Source organism: Dufourea novaeangliae, unplaced genomic scaffold (assembly GCF_001272555.1).
Source record: "Dufourea novaeangliae isolate 0120121106 unplaced genomic scaffold, ASM127255v1 scaffold8, whole genome shotgun sequence".
In the NCBI taxonomy this organism is placed as follows: Eukaryota; Metazoa; Arthropoda; class Insecta; order Hymenoptera; family Halictidae; genus Dufourea; species Dufourea novaeangliae.
Window position 1 is genome coordinate 4,653,090 of NW_015373923.1, and position 17,186 is coordinate 4,670,275.

The window sequence follows — 17,186 nt, forward strand, 5'->3', positions numbered from 1 at the left end:
AAGTGACGGCGGATTCAATGCAGGTAGGTGCCATAGGTATTGCGGGTTCAAAAAATCGAAACATTTTTTCGATTGCTTATGAAAACTCAATGGGTATGTCTTAGGAAAAAGTTTTCGACCGAACATCTAGCGGTAGAATAATCTAACCTGATCACGTTTCGTGGTCCACCCTGTACACTTGCCGAAGAATACAAGAAATGGCACGAATCTTCCGAAAATCTGTTACAGACTTGATGATCTTCCTCTCCGTATGCGGGTAGATCGAATGGAGTACTCTGACGCATACAAACGAGCTTCTGACAACGAACGAACAGATGAAAAAGCCAAGGGCATTACTCAGAGGGGTGGCGGTCCCCCGAACCATGGAGAGCCGATGACAAGTCACGAATTCACGAGGGTGAGCAGCCCTCTCGATTGGTCCCCAGGAAAAAAACGTATACCTTGCTCGATTCATCGATCCTCCCTCACCACCCACGAATTACTTCGAGGCTGCTGTCTGCAAGCGTTGCCTGCTACCGGAACTCGAGACATTTTACCACAATAAAGCACTCCCTTTTTAATTGAATTAATCTCCTGAACGATATTTATTACGTGGCTGACACACTCGACCCTCCTACATACAGTAATTTCTCGATGAGTGCGACGGACAGTTTCTGTTTTTAGCTTGGGAGCATTCGTGGCAAGGCGGAAATTTTTTCAGCTCCTGGTAAATTTGTTTTTTTTTTTTTTTTTTTTTTACACGAAGCCGAGCATCTGTTTAGTTTGTATCTGTAATCATTTTTTGTTAGGTACTCTGATGTCTCCACTATAAGCACCCACAAAGCTCATTCTGATCAGTTATGATATATTAAAGAACAACGTTGACACTATATTTCAAACAGCTGTAAAATCAACAATTTTCAAAATATTCGAAAACCCTTGGAGATACGTTTATATCTCACCAAAGACTGCAATATATTCAACTGTCAACAAAATCTGAAATGTAACTCCAAAAAATGTCCCGTTCCGCGTGGAATGGCCCCGAAAAATCGCTCGAGGATCAAACGAACGGACGTAGGGCCGCGTGACGTATCGTGGAAAGAAACAAAAAGGGAGGTAAAGAGATAGATAGATGAGCTCTAGTGGGTTTTCTATTGATCCGAATGAAATACAGACACAAAGGTACGCGGCCCGCGGCTGTTCGTCAACGATTTTAACGAGCGGTGTCGACGACAGTTCTCGTTCCGTCGAAATAAATTGCTTCGGATATGGAGCCGGCATGTGTGCGTGTGTGTGTGTCATGCCCTCGGAGATGCGCCGCGTGACCGATATATTAACGGTCCCGTTTCTTGTAAGGATTTCAATTTCGCGGCTGACGCGGTTTCACACGCGACTAGATGTCCAATAATTCGGAGGAAATCTGTATACACAGGGTGTTCCATTTGAATCTTTCATTTGAACAAATTCGTGATACCATCCATAATTCTGAGGAAATCTGTATATAGAGTGTTCCATTGAATCTTTCATTTGAAAAAATTCGTGATACCGTCCATATTTCGGAGAAAATCTGTATATACAGGGTGTTCCATTTGAATCTTTGATTTGAAAAAATTCGTGAGACACAAGAGTACATAATAAAAATTATTTCCGTTGAAAGCAAAAATATTTTCTAACCATGTTACAATAGCGGGGCACTATTTAAAAATTTGAAAAAAAAAAAAATGCGGATACAGTCCTATTTGTCCTGTTTATGGACAAATTATCAAAAGTCTGAAGTCTTCAAAGTTGGCCATATGAAAATTAATTGAAATTCGCGCTGCGTCGAATCACAAAAACTCCGAAATGTCACTCCCAAAAAGTGTCCAAATTTGCGTGGGTGGATCGTCTCGACGGGATCCGTCCGCCGATCAGCCAGGAAAACCATCAACGGCGATGGCAGCGCGATCCCCAGGAGTTTATAGTCTTTAACCCTGGCACGTTTAACTCGCTGAATAATTCGCGGTAATTCAATATACCAATGTAGACACACACGGTGGGCTTGAATTAACCGCGGTCGTCGGTGCGCGAACGTTCGCCGGAATGCGTTCACGATTAGATAAAAATGCTTCAGGGCAGAGGTGGAGGGAGGAGACGGAGAACAGGTGGAGGAGGGAGGACGATCGACGCACAGCCGTAAAAATGTCGTTGCACGGAGAGTCAGAAAGAGAGAGAGAGAGAGAGAGAGAGAGTGCACTGGCGAGTATGTCTGGGCCGCGGCGCGGTGCGCGCTAGCCAGTAAACGCGACAATTCCGCGAGACATTATTATCTCTCGTTGATCGTCACACGGTGGCCTCTCGTCATTGAGGAAGCACGATTATGCAATTTTGTTACGTACGAACACACACCTCGGCCGACTGGTCACACATATACCGTTCAATCAATGGAATAAGGGGAGGGGGGGGGGTAGAACGAAAATAAAAAAATACGGAAGCACCTTTTTGTTGAAAGAAGGAACCTAGGCAAGGGGAGAACTTCAACTTTCAGACTTCGATTTTAACCCCTTCATTCCCAAATGATTTAAAAATTACCAAAGAAATATTTTGCGTATAGTGAATGACATATAAATGATTCAGTAGGATATTTTAATTGAAACTGTCTTGTGCCATTCTTCATTCGAGGGGGAGGGGTTAATAACTAGAAAAAACAAGGGGAGGACTTCAACTTTCAGACTTCGATTTTAATCCCTTCAATCCCAAATTATTTAAAGATTACCAAAGAAATATTTCGTGTATGTAAATTAGAATTATTTTATTACAATTATAGTACGAAACGTATCGTTTAGAACAGTAAGAAAAATACGAAATGAGGAGAAATTGGGACATTCACCTTACACAACCCTATGGACGCGGGAATCGCGTCCTCGGGCGCCAGGTCTCGATCGATGAAGCGACGTCGGCGGGACAGGAGGGTCGGAGGGGGTGGGATTCGGTACCGTGGGGAATCCACGAAAATCCTGATCGATAGCCAAGGCTGACGACGCACGGCGCAGGGCTAATCCAATATAGACCGCGATAAAGTCCGCATGATGAATACGATCGACCTTATGCAAATTTCCATAAACCACCGCCGAGTCAACAGAGTCAGAGACAGAGAGAGAAATAAAGACAGAGGCACGGTGACACGGTTCGTAGGGAAGACTGGTGACAATTTTGAAAACACGGGACGAATGTGTAACAATTGCTATACGAAAAGAAAAATATTTTCTCTTAAGGCTTAGGTTTCGAGAAAATCGATTTCGAAATTTTATCTGAAACACGTCAATTCACCATAGTGGTAAGTACAAAACAGAATGCAATGAACAGACGCGCTAGACCAGTCCTATTCAATTACCTCCGAATCTAACAGATCTTCAAAGTCGATTTTCTTGAAAACTAAGCCTTAAAGTATTGAAAAAAAATACCAAAATTCACCAACAATCTTTCCATCCACCGCAACTGTCGCCAACACGCAAAAGTATTAGCGATTTTCCTGATACACGAACCTACGAATAATATTCTAGTATATAACATAGAAACTGTGGATGTAATATAGTCAAAGTTTATACGGTTTGATTATGTTCTCCAATATGATCAAGACTTGTCATTGTGCTCGAATTTTTTGGAAAAAAAATTTACAAAATTTTCTAGTTATACAGACTGAAAAAAGCAAATTGTTACGTTTGTCCCTGGTCTCCCCCAACGTGCGTATGCGCGCGAGCGCGCCTCGGACTCGCGCGTCGGGACCGGAAGTGGTTGTCGGGCAGGAAAACGTCGCGATAAGGCCGCGGCGTTCCGAGTAGAGACGCGGCCAACGGATCGACCCACTGTTCATTTAGCAGATTGAACCTCAGTCTCGAGGTTTGGACCAACCTATTGCGACGGAATTAATCGAGTCTGACTCCGTGGATAGTAACCAGATCCAAATGTATTATATGTATAGAACTAGAGATGGGCAAACTCATTATCTAGATAAAAAGTTTCGAATAACGAATAAAAGTTAAAAAAAAAAGTATTTCGTTGTTTTTAAATGTATAAACGGGGAAATTTCAATTTGAACGTGTAAACGAGCATTTACGTCGCGTTTTGATCCTTTAGGTGGAACGTTACAGAAATTCCATGGTAGCATATGAAATCTATCGACTTTAGAGTTTCATTTTTAAACGAGAATTGCTCTAGAATAATTTCACGATAGGCTACGACTGTATGTTGTATCGAACGTTCCACTTTTCAGTGAATAAAGACCCCAAAGAGTATAATACCTGACGGCTGATGCTACGTCTCCACTTGAGTGCTTTGATTTCCAGTTGGATATAAACCTTAGAGCAACTATATCCTACCTTGTTCTATGTAATATATTTTTAAAATTAATTTTTAAATGAGAACTGTTCTAGAATAATTCCACCATAGAAAAAATTTGTTAAACAAAATATTTATCCAGTGTACTCAGTTAAAATATGTAATCAAACATTTTGTTTTACTCTTAAAGGAGAATTCAGGCCTGAAAGGGTTAAGCGTGAATCTCAGAAGACCCGAAGAAAATTTTCTCAGATCGTCGCAAACAATTCAACGTTAACGTCTGATTCGTGTAATTGAGATCAGACTGGGTCGATCTTGCGGAAGCAGATCTTATCGTAATAATTGCAACTCGACAGCAGCAATCCGTATCCTTCGTTTCCGGCGAAAGAACGTCAGTTGTCGATCCCTCGATCCCCCCCCCCTCCTCCTCACTACAGACACGCTTTCTTCTCAATAAAAGCCCTGGTACCCTCGACCTTAATTCGATGATTACGATCCCCATATCGCGGCCGGTCCGTGAACCTACTACTCTTCGTCTCGTCCGAACGAATTTCTGTATTCCTTTTACCGGAAGTCGGACGTACACCTTACTTCCAACATCGATCCTCGGATTTAGGAAAATTGTTCTCGATTCTTTTTCTGTCGTTTACGTAGTATTATGGAACGATTTTATCTACAATTTCACGCGAATGATATTAAGATTCCTATCGAAAGTTAGGTAAATCTACAAGAAAAAAGTAGGTCGGTGCCACGTGAAATGTCGTTTTTTACAAAGTTCGAATTTATGGGGTCGATAATCTTCAGTATATTTTCTTCGATTCTTTACTGTTTTAAACTGCGATTACTTGAATGTTTACTAAATTGCATTGTATAATACTTATATATACAGAACGTATAAGAAAATCTAGCATAATATACTATAAAATAAAATCTGTGCTAAATTAAAAGCCAATATAAATTCCGTCAAAAGCATTATTATAATTCCTGTAATGGAAAATAGTAAATCTGTAATCCGTCAGTAAATCATAGTACAGTCTAGTAATCCAAAGTAAATTGATCTAATTTATTTGTTAAATTCCAAGATAACAAATTTCCAATTATTTATTACAACTTCCATTATGAAACAATAAAGTACAAAATTAACTATGCAAAAATTCAAAGTAATATTAATTACACTACTACGCTATATTGAATAACCCATTAAAAAAATATTGTAAACCAACACCACGAAATAAAATACACCCAACAGAAATAAAACCACTTTCTTTAAAATTTAAAATCTTCCATCTAAATATAACCTTCATTTCAGTAACACTGGGGGTTGATAACTATCCGTATAACTTATCCCAGCTAAGAATCCCGTTGAACTGTTCATCGCCAAAAAAAAAAAAAAAAAAGAAAAGAAACAACTTCCCTCCCTCGGGTTTAGTGCACGAAACACACCGCGAAATTCGCCGAGAGGGAATAGATTGTTCACCAGGCCAGCGATCCAGAAATTAGTTTCCATATCGCCATTGTTCGAGGCGGGAAACGGGTCGAATCTCACCCCTTCCACCACGATCTCACCCTCGACAAGACGATAGGGATGTGGGGTGAGTGTGATCCCCGTTTCTCGAGTGGCACACAGAAACGCAACCAAGAATTTCGTCGTGGCAGACGCGACAAACCGAGTTTAACCGAGTTGCATAACAACCCTTTCACCCTCGATCGACCATCCTCTTTCCCAAAGAGGGTGGTAGGAAGATGCTAGGGAGGGGAATAGGAGTGACAGACCCGGAAGGGATGCGACGGGTTAACTCGAAATTCTAACGAAGTCAGCCCCCTTCCCCCTTCGCTTAACCTAATTCGATCCTCCTCGAGAACGGCGACTTCATTTGCACGTGTAGGGGTGCAAGCTTCAGGTGGGGAAAGGGGGATGATGATGGATGAAAAGCTTCATCGTTATGATTTCGCTGAAAACACGAGGGTAACAGCGTTACGCCGGTAATATAGTGAAGTTTCCTAGTGAGCAAGTCACATTGAAATTTCGTAGACTTTTAGGGGTGGGGTATTCGAGGGGTGTCGTCTTAAGTTTCTCTTCAGTTTGGTTAAGAAGCGTGTACGTGTGATTTCGCTGGAAATAACGTGGGGAAACTTCCCTCTCGAGAAATTACGCGGTAGCTTGTTCAGGGTACGAGGCACAGAGTCTGAATGTTTTCAGACACAAGAGTTTAGGATGAAGTTAATGTGGAATTATTAATCCTTGTGGTTCGTTTGTTCAACTGTAGATTGTATAACGTGGGTATTTTATACACACTTGAAGATTGTTGAATAAACACAATTTCAATGTCAAAAATATCATTTTCAACACAACCCTTACAGTTAAATATCATTTACCTTTAATACAGTATCGGAAATCATTACTTTCAATAGTATCGGTAATACTTTCAGTGCTCGAGTTAAAATTACCACCCTGTATACTTCTGATCATGTTTAATACACTGACTACCAGTGACTAGAAAAAGTAATTCCTACAAAAACATAATTTTCAACACAACCCTTACAGTGAAATATCATTTACCTTTAACACAGTCTCGGAAATCATTACTTTCAATAGTATCGGAAATAATTTCGGTGCTCGAGTTAGAATTACCACCCTGTATAGACGTGGTAGTCGCGTGTCGCGATCGCATATATAATTCCACACGTTGCATGGAAGTCTGAGACCGTTGATTTAAAACGAGCCTTGGGGAAGGAGGGCGCGCCGGTGTCTGCAGCCCCGAGGTGAGCATATCGACGGTGGTACCGTACCATTCTGATCCAGAAACCACCCCCTCTTGCCCCTCTCCCTAACAGAACCACCCCTGGACGCGTTCCGTTTCTCCCTTTTTGCAGTCGACGTCGCGGGTCGATGAGAACGGAGCCGTCGACGCCGTCTCGTCGTGGACGCGCATGCGACCTCGCCATCCCCTACACCAAACCCCCACCCTCCCCCTTGCACACCCATCACGGATCAATACCCAACCAGGCCACCAACTATGTCTTTCTCTCTTTGCTCTCGCTCGAACACCACGAAGGGAAACGTGTGTGAGAGAGAGAACAAATACAGACATTAGGGTGGGGGGAGGGACACTCTGGCGCCGACCTGGTTGGGGGTGCAATGGATCTTGATCTCTTCCCCCCTACACCAAGCAGACACACGAGTTCGTTTTAGGCGATTCAGATCACGTTCGTTAGTTCTCGATGCGGTGGATTATTTTTCTCTCAGTGACGATTTTTTTTTTCTCGATGGAAGGGGAGTGGGGGTGTGTATTTGGGGGCGGTATTAATAAAAGCGCAGAAATAGTAATACAATTGAATTATAATTTAACGTTCAACGTAAGATGTGCAAAGGGAGTAATTGCTAACCACCGAAACCATTTATGTGTATCTCACTCTCATTCTCGGAATATTTGAGAAAAACTTACAATTTTTGAAGAAATAAATATTTTATAACATTCGAATTCCATTGAATGAAAGCGACTGAGGACCAATAATGTCTTATTTCACGGACAAGCTTTTGAATTCTCGTTCAATGTTTGTGCCATGTCATCTATACACTAATGCCTCGATGAGTGCGACTTCGGTTCGCTTCGGAGCATTCATGAATTGTCAATACACTCTTACAACGACGATTAAAATGTTATGCCAATACCTTTTATCAGACCTTTTGCACCTTTTACATGAAAGTGAAAAAATTAGTCAATTTCCAAATTTCCAAATTTTCAAAAGTTTTTCACGTTTATCCACCGATCGAAGCAAATATGCGTTTATCGTCGGTAGTTCTAGTGCTAAGTTACTTTGTGACTTACATCGATTGACTTCTTAACTCTCCATATACGCTCGGAAATATTTCATTTTCTTTCCTAATTTTTAGTATCTAGCCAAACGGCAACAGTGGAAACGAAAGGGGTTAACGACACACAGAGATCTCCGTATCTTTCTAGTCTTCTGTATTTTCCGTTTGTTTCATCCCCCCACCCCTATATTTCGTCAACGCAGTGGCGACCGGTGTCTCGTGAAGAATCTTCGTCTTTTTTTTTTGTTCGTCGTTTTTCAACGACTTCTGCGCCGCCGGCTTTTGCCGTTTCTGTGTCGACGAGAGGGGTTGGTAGCCTGGAAGCGCAGCCAACCAGGTCACCGAGCACTCTCGTCCTCGTTTGTTACCGCCGCGGTGTTTCACGCATACAGATTCACGAATGCAGAATCAGGTAGGCACAAGAGCATATGTGGACGCGTAACGGGAACATCCTACGACATCCTGGACTCTCCTCTGGGTTATACACGGTATGTTCAAAAAATTCCCAGACTGATTTTTTTACAGATACACTATTAGCCTCACCTCTGAAATTGAGATGATACTAAATAATTTAGACCTTTCTTAGTGCCCTACAATTTTCGTGTTTCCCGATGTTCATTTGTTCATTAGCACTACGCTGTTAAAAGTTCCTTGATTTTATACGTTCTCACGATTACAACCATGGAGCAACGGGTTAAAAAACAATTAATTAAAATGAACCGGAATTCAATTTTGCTTTAAAAGTGGAATAACTGCGATTGAAACTTACAGAATCATGTAAAAAGCATACGGACATGATTGTCTGAGTCGTTCTGTAGTTTTTCAGTGGTTCAAATGATTTAAAGAAGGCCGTCAGTCACTCGTAGATGAAAAAAGAGAAGGACGACCTTCGACGAGTTGCACCGAGGCAAATGTTGAATGTGTTCGTCTCTTGTTGTCGAGAGACCGTTCCAATCAGGATAAGTGTCCGTCAGGACTCTTATCGAATATGTAGTAGATGTTATTTTCTATTTCCGAATGGGAGTGTACACGACCCCATCGGAATGATTACGAGGTTATTTTCTGACTAGACCCGCGATATACAAGTATTCGATAGAGCGCGAAACGGGCGGCTAAAAATAGGAAGGACTTAGCGAAACTTTACGTTTTTACCGGGTATACCTCCGGTGGTATTCATCGCGCGAGCATCAAGCAAAAGCGGCTGGTGCTCTCAGCCTCTTGGCCACCCTCTTTCCTCTTTCTACTTCCTGCATTAAATATGTAAAAGTGAATTGTGGATCTTTTGCCGCGGTCTGGAAACGCGACGGACAGAAGTAATTGGAAACTGCGAGTTCGGGGAGCAGTCGCGGATTTTTTTTCCTTTTTTTTTTTTACGTCCGTGCTGTTAACACTAGGAACTGCTAAACGCCGTCAAAATGACGGCTTGCAGATTTGGTATTTTACGATTACTGAAATTGTAATTGTAACAGGATCCACGCCCCCCCCCCCGTGGTTGGGATAACGCCTGGACAATAATCGTGTAGACCCAGACGGACGATAATCGAGAGGAGTCTGTATTATGGTTTACTATGGGCAGACTTGGATATTTAAATATTTCAAAATCAATTTCAGCTGCATGCATGGGTCTTTTAGTAGGAGATCATGACCCAAAATATGTATAATGGTGGTGAAACATTGTTTGTTGAAGAACACTTTCAATCAGTTCTACCTCCACAATATCAATGTAATAGAGCATATATGCGAAATGTTAGATTCTAAACTGAGAGAAATAAATATGAATGAATCCCATATTTTCAAAGTGTACACTCACTTTTGAATCTCACTGCATATACAGCTGGCCTTGCACGCACCCTCACGCATCACTCACGCAGAAGGCCCGTGACGTCACGTGCGTGCGTTGCACAGGGCGTTTTACGAATTGGGTCAAGAGAGAGAGATTGGTCGTTTAACTTGAAAGAGCGCGAGCGTGTTCCGTGGCTCATCTTAGGTATATTTTAGTAGAATGGAAGGAAAATAGTTGTGTTATATAACGAATATCACGAAGCGACTAGTTTCCTAGGTTAAAATGACATGTCAGATATGATATCCAGTTGAGACATACAGTAATGCCTCGATGAACGCTCCCCTTCTAGAATCAACCAAAATAGAGTAAACTTCGTGCAAAAAATAAATTTACGAGGGCCTGAAAACCTTTCTGTCTTGTCACGAGTGCTTCGAAGCGGACCAGAGTTTGTCGCAGACATCGAGACATTACTGTATTTCTTATATTTGATGACTTTTAATGAGCTTTAGCACAGTGGTAGAGTTTGGAATTGTAAATCCAATGATAGTTGTTTCAGTCGCATAAGGCCATTAGTTTATGAAATATATTAATATTTAGTACCGAGGAGCCGTTGAACACTCATCGAGGATTTACTGTATTGACTGAACCAGCGGAAGGAAACGAACAAACCGCAGTTGATCGCAGGACTATCATCGTTTACCTTGAAGGAATTGGATCGCGTGTCTCGATACGGGTCTTCTCGCGTGCACGCGTTTCACTAGTCGGTCTTCCACATTTCCGATCGGCCACGATCGAATGTTGATCACGTGACGATTATCACGAACACACGATCGAACTTTCGGATCAGAGAACACTGTGTACACATCGGAATCCTACTGTCAATCCATCACTAAACTGCGAATGTTTATGCAAATTTATAATTTTTTATGCCAGATACATGACGAAGAAACTTCAACAGAACTTTTTTTCTTGTACTAGGGGTTTCAGTATGTTTGTAAGAAGACAGGTACTGATAAATTTTACTATAATCATTACATCACGGACGAATTCCATCGATCCGTGATCTCGCTGGTTACCACGTGTGTGTGTTGTTCCGCGATTAAAATTGCCATATTTTCGTCTATTCTCGGCGGGCCGACCCTGAAAGTCTTCCGTGGAGACATGGGCGTAGCCAGGGATGGGCAGGGGGGAGGGGCAAATGCCTGGACCGAAAAAAGTGTCTTTTGTCCCACCCTACGGATACATTTCAAACCGATACATTTTCAACGATTTATGACTTTAAATCAGAATAAAGTGTGTCTGGCTACGTACGGCCGTTTTCACTGTGGCAGTCGATGTGTTGATATTTTTGTCCCCCCACCCTGACTGATAACCTGGCTACGCCCATGCGTGAAAATCTAGTGTATTTTTGTACCACCTAGTGGCCGCCTCTTCCTCACAAACACACAGATTCACACACGACCAGCCACTTCTTGGTGCCTGGTCTTTCATCGTTTCGTCGACTGTCTCGAGAGTAAGACGATGTGTTTCTTCCGTGGAATCGCAGGTTTTCAAAGGTCCCACGTCAAAGGGGAAAGAGAGAATTCTTCGTGAAAAGCGAGGGGAATCATCTTGGAGGAAAATAATCATTTCTCGGTACCAGGATTGGCTACAAAGAACGAAAAAGTAGTTCAATGAATAATAATTGAAGAATCTTTGAAACACACACATTCCTTGTTGAAAAGGAGGACCGAATTCTCACGTGTGATTTTTCTAGAGCATTTCAAGTCTTTAGACAATACTTAATGAATCATAAAGAAACATTTTTTTAAATATACTCCTTGTCGAAAAGGAGGACCGAATTCTCACGTGTGATGTTTCTACAGCAACGATGATTATTTAGTAAATTTTTCATTTCCTACAGGTTGTTTGTAATGGAACAACGACGTCGTTTACTATGCACAACGAGGATTCAGTTCCGCGATCGTCGCGGCGACCGCAATCAGTAACCCTCGCGCGGAATTCAATTACGCGGCGAGCGATTGATTTTCATTACGAAACCAGGCTGTGTATCGATCACCAGCCGCACGGTATTAATTATATACGCGGCGTTGACGAATCTACAACGGCGCATGAATTACACAAACAACAAATTTTAACTTTTTCTCAGACTTCTAACATTCAATAGACATTTCTTACAGATATTTTGTGTCCTGAATACGAATCTTTAAACGATTTTTAGCCAGCACCCTCAGTTTTCGAGAAATTCGATTTTTAAGAAAAATGGAACATTTTCTGTGTTCAAACAGTAATAGTTATTCGGTTGATTGTTGCGTTAATTTATTCTATAAACTCTCTCGAATAAAATGGTGTATGTTGTTATAACATTATGAACATTTAAACATTATTAAAATATTGGACTTATTAAGAATTGTGAAGTATAAAATAGAAGATTAGAGAAAATTTTACTTTTATGTCTATATAAAAGTTAATTTTTATAATTCCGCACTCTTTGAGATTTTGTATAACAAACAAAAATATGCAAATATACCTATGATGTATTTATATGATATATGTATTATATATCGACTTTGTAAAAATTAAATTTAGTTAGAATGGGAAAATACCAGACTGCGCGGTGTAAACAGATGATCGCAAAATGTCCCTTGAGCGATTTGGAATCACGGCCACGCGTGGTCCCGGCGCAAAGTCATCGAGTCTGCAAGTCTTGCGGAGTCAACGTTTCGGTCGATCGGTTATTATCAAAGGCGAGAAACAATTCTGCCAGTGACGCGTTCGTTGCCGGAATATTGCATGCCGATGCAGCTTTTCTGTTTCACCTTGACATTCTTACGTTGTACACACCGAATAAAAAAAACTGCCGACGGAATTGCATTTTCCACGTGAAAAGGAGATCGATTTTGAGTCAAGTTTGCGATCGAAACAAATGTGCCGAGTAGAAGAACGAGAAAAAAATTCGGATGGTATGCTCTTCCTTTTAACCAATCTCAAATTTTATTTTCTTCTGCTTTTCTTGTATTTTTAAGAATTATGTTTTTCTATTCTTACATTTAGTGTTAAATAAACACGTAAATAATTATTGTAAAATATGTAATGTGGAATATTGTAAATGTGTAACTTTGTTATTTTGTGCAGGGGAACGTATGTGGGGAGTGTTATGGGCGAAAGTCAGGGGCTCTGTCCAGACAAAAATGTTAGTTACGCCAATGGGCCAGGCCCACACACAGCATCCGATTTGTTGTCTCTAGTCGCGGTGGCGATCAATTAGATCGGCGCGAGACACATCGCTCTAGCCTCGAATTAGACCAATTATACCATCGAACGAATTAATCCAATGAGCCTTAACCTCGAAATACAGTCGTTCACCAAGCATAGAACACGATTACGAACGACAATACTCGCGCCCGTGAACCCTTCCTAGAAAATCGTCGATCCGTTTCCTCGACCGGACTATGCTTTTCCAATCGATCAAACTTCAATCACAAAGATATTATTTATTATATCAATGATGTAGAAATTCGATATGGAATAGTAGTTTCTGGAACTGTAATTTCCAACAGGGGCCAATCTCTAAAAAAAAAATGTCTGCGCCTTTAGGGGTGCGTTGTAGAGGGAGATTATACGCCTTGTAAATAGCCAGACAAGTGAATCTACATATTTTTCATATAATTACAACTGAAGGAGATATTCAAATGACTACCTTTAGGTGGACCACCTTGTATAGTCTATATGTAATTCCCTTCCCTATTTACTAGGGATTTTCTATAATACAGGATGTCCGAAAATAGTTGTAAGTCCTTATAAAGGGGTGATTCCTGAGGTGATTCGAAACAACTTTTTCCTTAGCGAAAAATTTCTCCGAGGCTTCGTTAACGAGATATTAACGAAAAACCCCGACTAATCAGAGCGCGAATCTGCCGGCTGAGCTCCTGCGGTAGGCAACTCTATCGCGGGAGATCGGCCGATAAGACTCGCCCTATGATTGGTCGGAGTTTTTCGTTAATATCTCGTTAACGAAGCCTCGGAGAACATTTTTGCTAAGGAGAAACTTGTTCCAAATCACCTCACAAGTGACCCATTTGAGGGACGAACACTTTTCTTACACCCTGTATAACAAAAAAAGAATTCATTTCTACAGGCCAGAATAGATTTAAAATTCATTTGAAGTCATATTACAAAGTTTACATTGAGATCCATTTTGCTCCCTCCCCCTCCCCGATTGATAAAATGGTTATGCCCATGGGCAGGAGACCCCCAGAGTAACAGTACCGTAGCTAGTTCACGGTCTTCCCTTGGTTCCCCCGAGAACATCGACGAAAAAGGGGCTACACAGCTATGTCAGTCAGCCAGGCAGGCAGGCAATTGCATAATAAATCGATGCACAAAAGGGCCCGCACGCCGGATAAAGTGAAACGTTCGACGAATTAACGACTACCGTTCCATGCCGAGCCACCACCACCGTCTACACTTTGTGTTGGTGCGCGTGTAGTGTTCATGATTTCTCGATACTTTTTGTTTCTCCTACATTTCGTTGCATCTCCTGATTTGCAAAGCTTGGAAAACAAAGATTTTAACACTAGAACTAACAAGCAAGTCAAAATGACTTGTCCATACACTCTTACAATGACAATTAAAATGATGTAACAATACAGTTTCTCAGATCTTTTGCACCTTTTATTACGATATGAAAGTGAAGAAATTAGTCAATTTCTAAATTTTCAAGTTTTTCAAGTTTATTCACCGATCGAAGCAAACATGCGTTTTATCGTCGGTAGTTCTAATGTTAATGAAGTTCGATGCTATTCATGTCTTACGGTTAATATCCTGAAGTCTCTAGTATAGGTAGTGTTTCTGATTTCTCGAAAAAAAAAAAAAAAAAACAGAAAATTTATTATGTATTTTTCCGATTTGTTATATATTATTTATTATGTATTCTCGATTATCGTCCGTTTCTGTGAATGGACATCACGCTTTTTCGATACGATTTATCAGGAAACGCAGGAGTTACGTTACGCTAATCTATAGTGTTTGTAAACGCGACTGGGAACGCTGAAACAGGCATTCTTCGCGGGTGATAATCGTATCTAGAAGGAGCCTTCGTTGACGGAAGGTTAAATATATTTATTCAGCTAGAGACGGACTCGAAATTCAATGTCACTGATAATTCGCCTTACGATTAGAGATCGTGGATTCTATGTGTTTACACGGAATAGATGATAGGTCTCTGAAACTGCGGAGATAGATATTAAAGAGAAAAAAATGCTTGTCTTGCGTTGGACGAACGCGTAAAATTGAGCAAAGTTATGCAGAAACCTACCCCAACCATCGAAATGACGAAAAATTCGCCGAGTAATTATTTAATTTTGTAACGTTTCTTTTTTTGTTGTTTATTTATGTAATTCTTCATACAGTCCCGTAGAATTTTGGTTAAATTTTGTTAAACTTTCTGTACATTTACTATGAATTTTTGTAAATTCTGGTGTACCTTACGAATTATTTTATATCTACACTTTCCATTTGTCCCCTAGACTTCCATATACTTATATATTGTACTAAAGGGTTCATAACCCGTTTTTAAATAAACATTAGTATTATTTCGTTAATAGGCTCCAAACATTCTGAATTCACTAAAATTCAATTCGAATCACTTAATTTTATATATTTCAATTGAAAATAAATAATATACATACTCCTAGAGTTTCTGTTTCAATGTTTGGCTAGGCGTAATGGATAAAAAAAAATGATTAATCGCAGAAGAAATATTTTTGGGTATATCATCGTTTATTCTTTCGACGATTCTAATGATTAATCGTGAAAGAAAATCATCGTGTATTATGTGTCGATCGATAAAATTGTTCGTTACGCTTACGACGGATAACACAGATCCGTAAGATCGTTGACACACTAGAATCAATGAATAGAGTATACTTGAAGAAAGAAGGTCGCTCACCGTCCTTGCGGTACCATTAGCATGTACCAACTTCGAACCTCTAATTAAGCAAGTTAAAATCCTTGAATTAACATTCGCGTCACCTTCTCAATATTCCTTTCGTACGAGTAATAAAAGTGCTTTTCTTTTCCTAAATTATTATCAATGAATTAAAGAAACGAAAAAAAAAAATCACCTACCAACAGTTTCGATAGTATTAATAATTATGACGGTTCAATGTTCCTATATGGAATGTTTTTCAAGTGAAATTTTTCCCCGAAAAAATTAACAAGTGACCGGATCAATTCGGTTTTCGGTAGTTCTTCGATTGCCGAACAACTTAGTTCGTCCGAGACGTATGACGTGATCGTGAATCGATGTATTCGATCGAAAGAAAAAGCAGATTTTCATGTTTTGTTAACCAGATATTCAAGAACTGTATAACGAAATTACCGTGAACCATGACATTCTGAAAACTGAGTCTACTAGATTTCGATAAAAAAAAAAACAATCTGCGATAGAACGGAAATTTTCGAAGTTAGTTGCTTTGTTATTTTGCGAAATATTTCGAAAGCATCGAGGACAGTTCAGACAATTTCGCCAGTTAAAAAAAATCTGGCCAAGGGCTCCAGACCGTTTAATCAAAGTTCGTCAAGCTTGTTATACTCTGTTAAAAGTAACCCTATTGTTCAGGTGATTCACTGCTGCGGGCTGTTTCGTCCGTCACGTTCTCGGAGCATCGCAGATTCGTCGGAATTTTCGTAAACGGACAATAACGGATACACCCCGGGGCGCGAGGGTAACAACTTTTACAAGATTCGTCTTCGTTCCCGTAGAAATCACGGATCTATATACAGGGTGGACCACGAAACGTGATCGTCTTAGATTATTTTATTGTTAGCTGTTCGATCGACAAATAATCGTCAGTGTGTATGCTATAAATAGATCCGAGCAGAAAATGTCTATTATCTAGATAAAATATTATATAAATATATAATGTTTATTTATTAAATATTATTTAAATATATAACGATTCAAACAAAAAACAATTTATCTTTATCCGTTATTCGAAGCTTCGTATAACTTACTTTTATTCGAAACAGAACGGACAAATAAATTTCTCGAAGTGAATTTATTCGATGGCAAAAGATAATTTTTCTATTCGAAATTCGATTGATTCAGTTTTCACTAGATATTCCAACTGCAGAACCACAAATTTCCAGGCAAAACGCTTCTCAAACATCCCCAGTTGAAACTGTACTCGCGAAACAGTGGCTTTTACCATTAGCGTTCTAACGACCTCGACAAACACTCGTCGACGTTCCTTAGCGACTGAACGGCCATTTACCGCGGCTATTAATAAG

The 17,186-nt window shown here is 40.3% G+C and overlaps 1 protein-coding gene across 5 annotated transcripts in view; it reads right to left on the bottom strand.

Annotated features, from left to right (window-relative positions):
* Window positions 1–17,186, bottom strand: part of LOC107194956 (sodium/potassium-transporting ATPase subunit alpha) — a 102,920-nt gene that overhangs the window by 27,225 nt on the left and 58,509 nt on the right. The window lies entirely within an intron of this gene.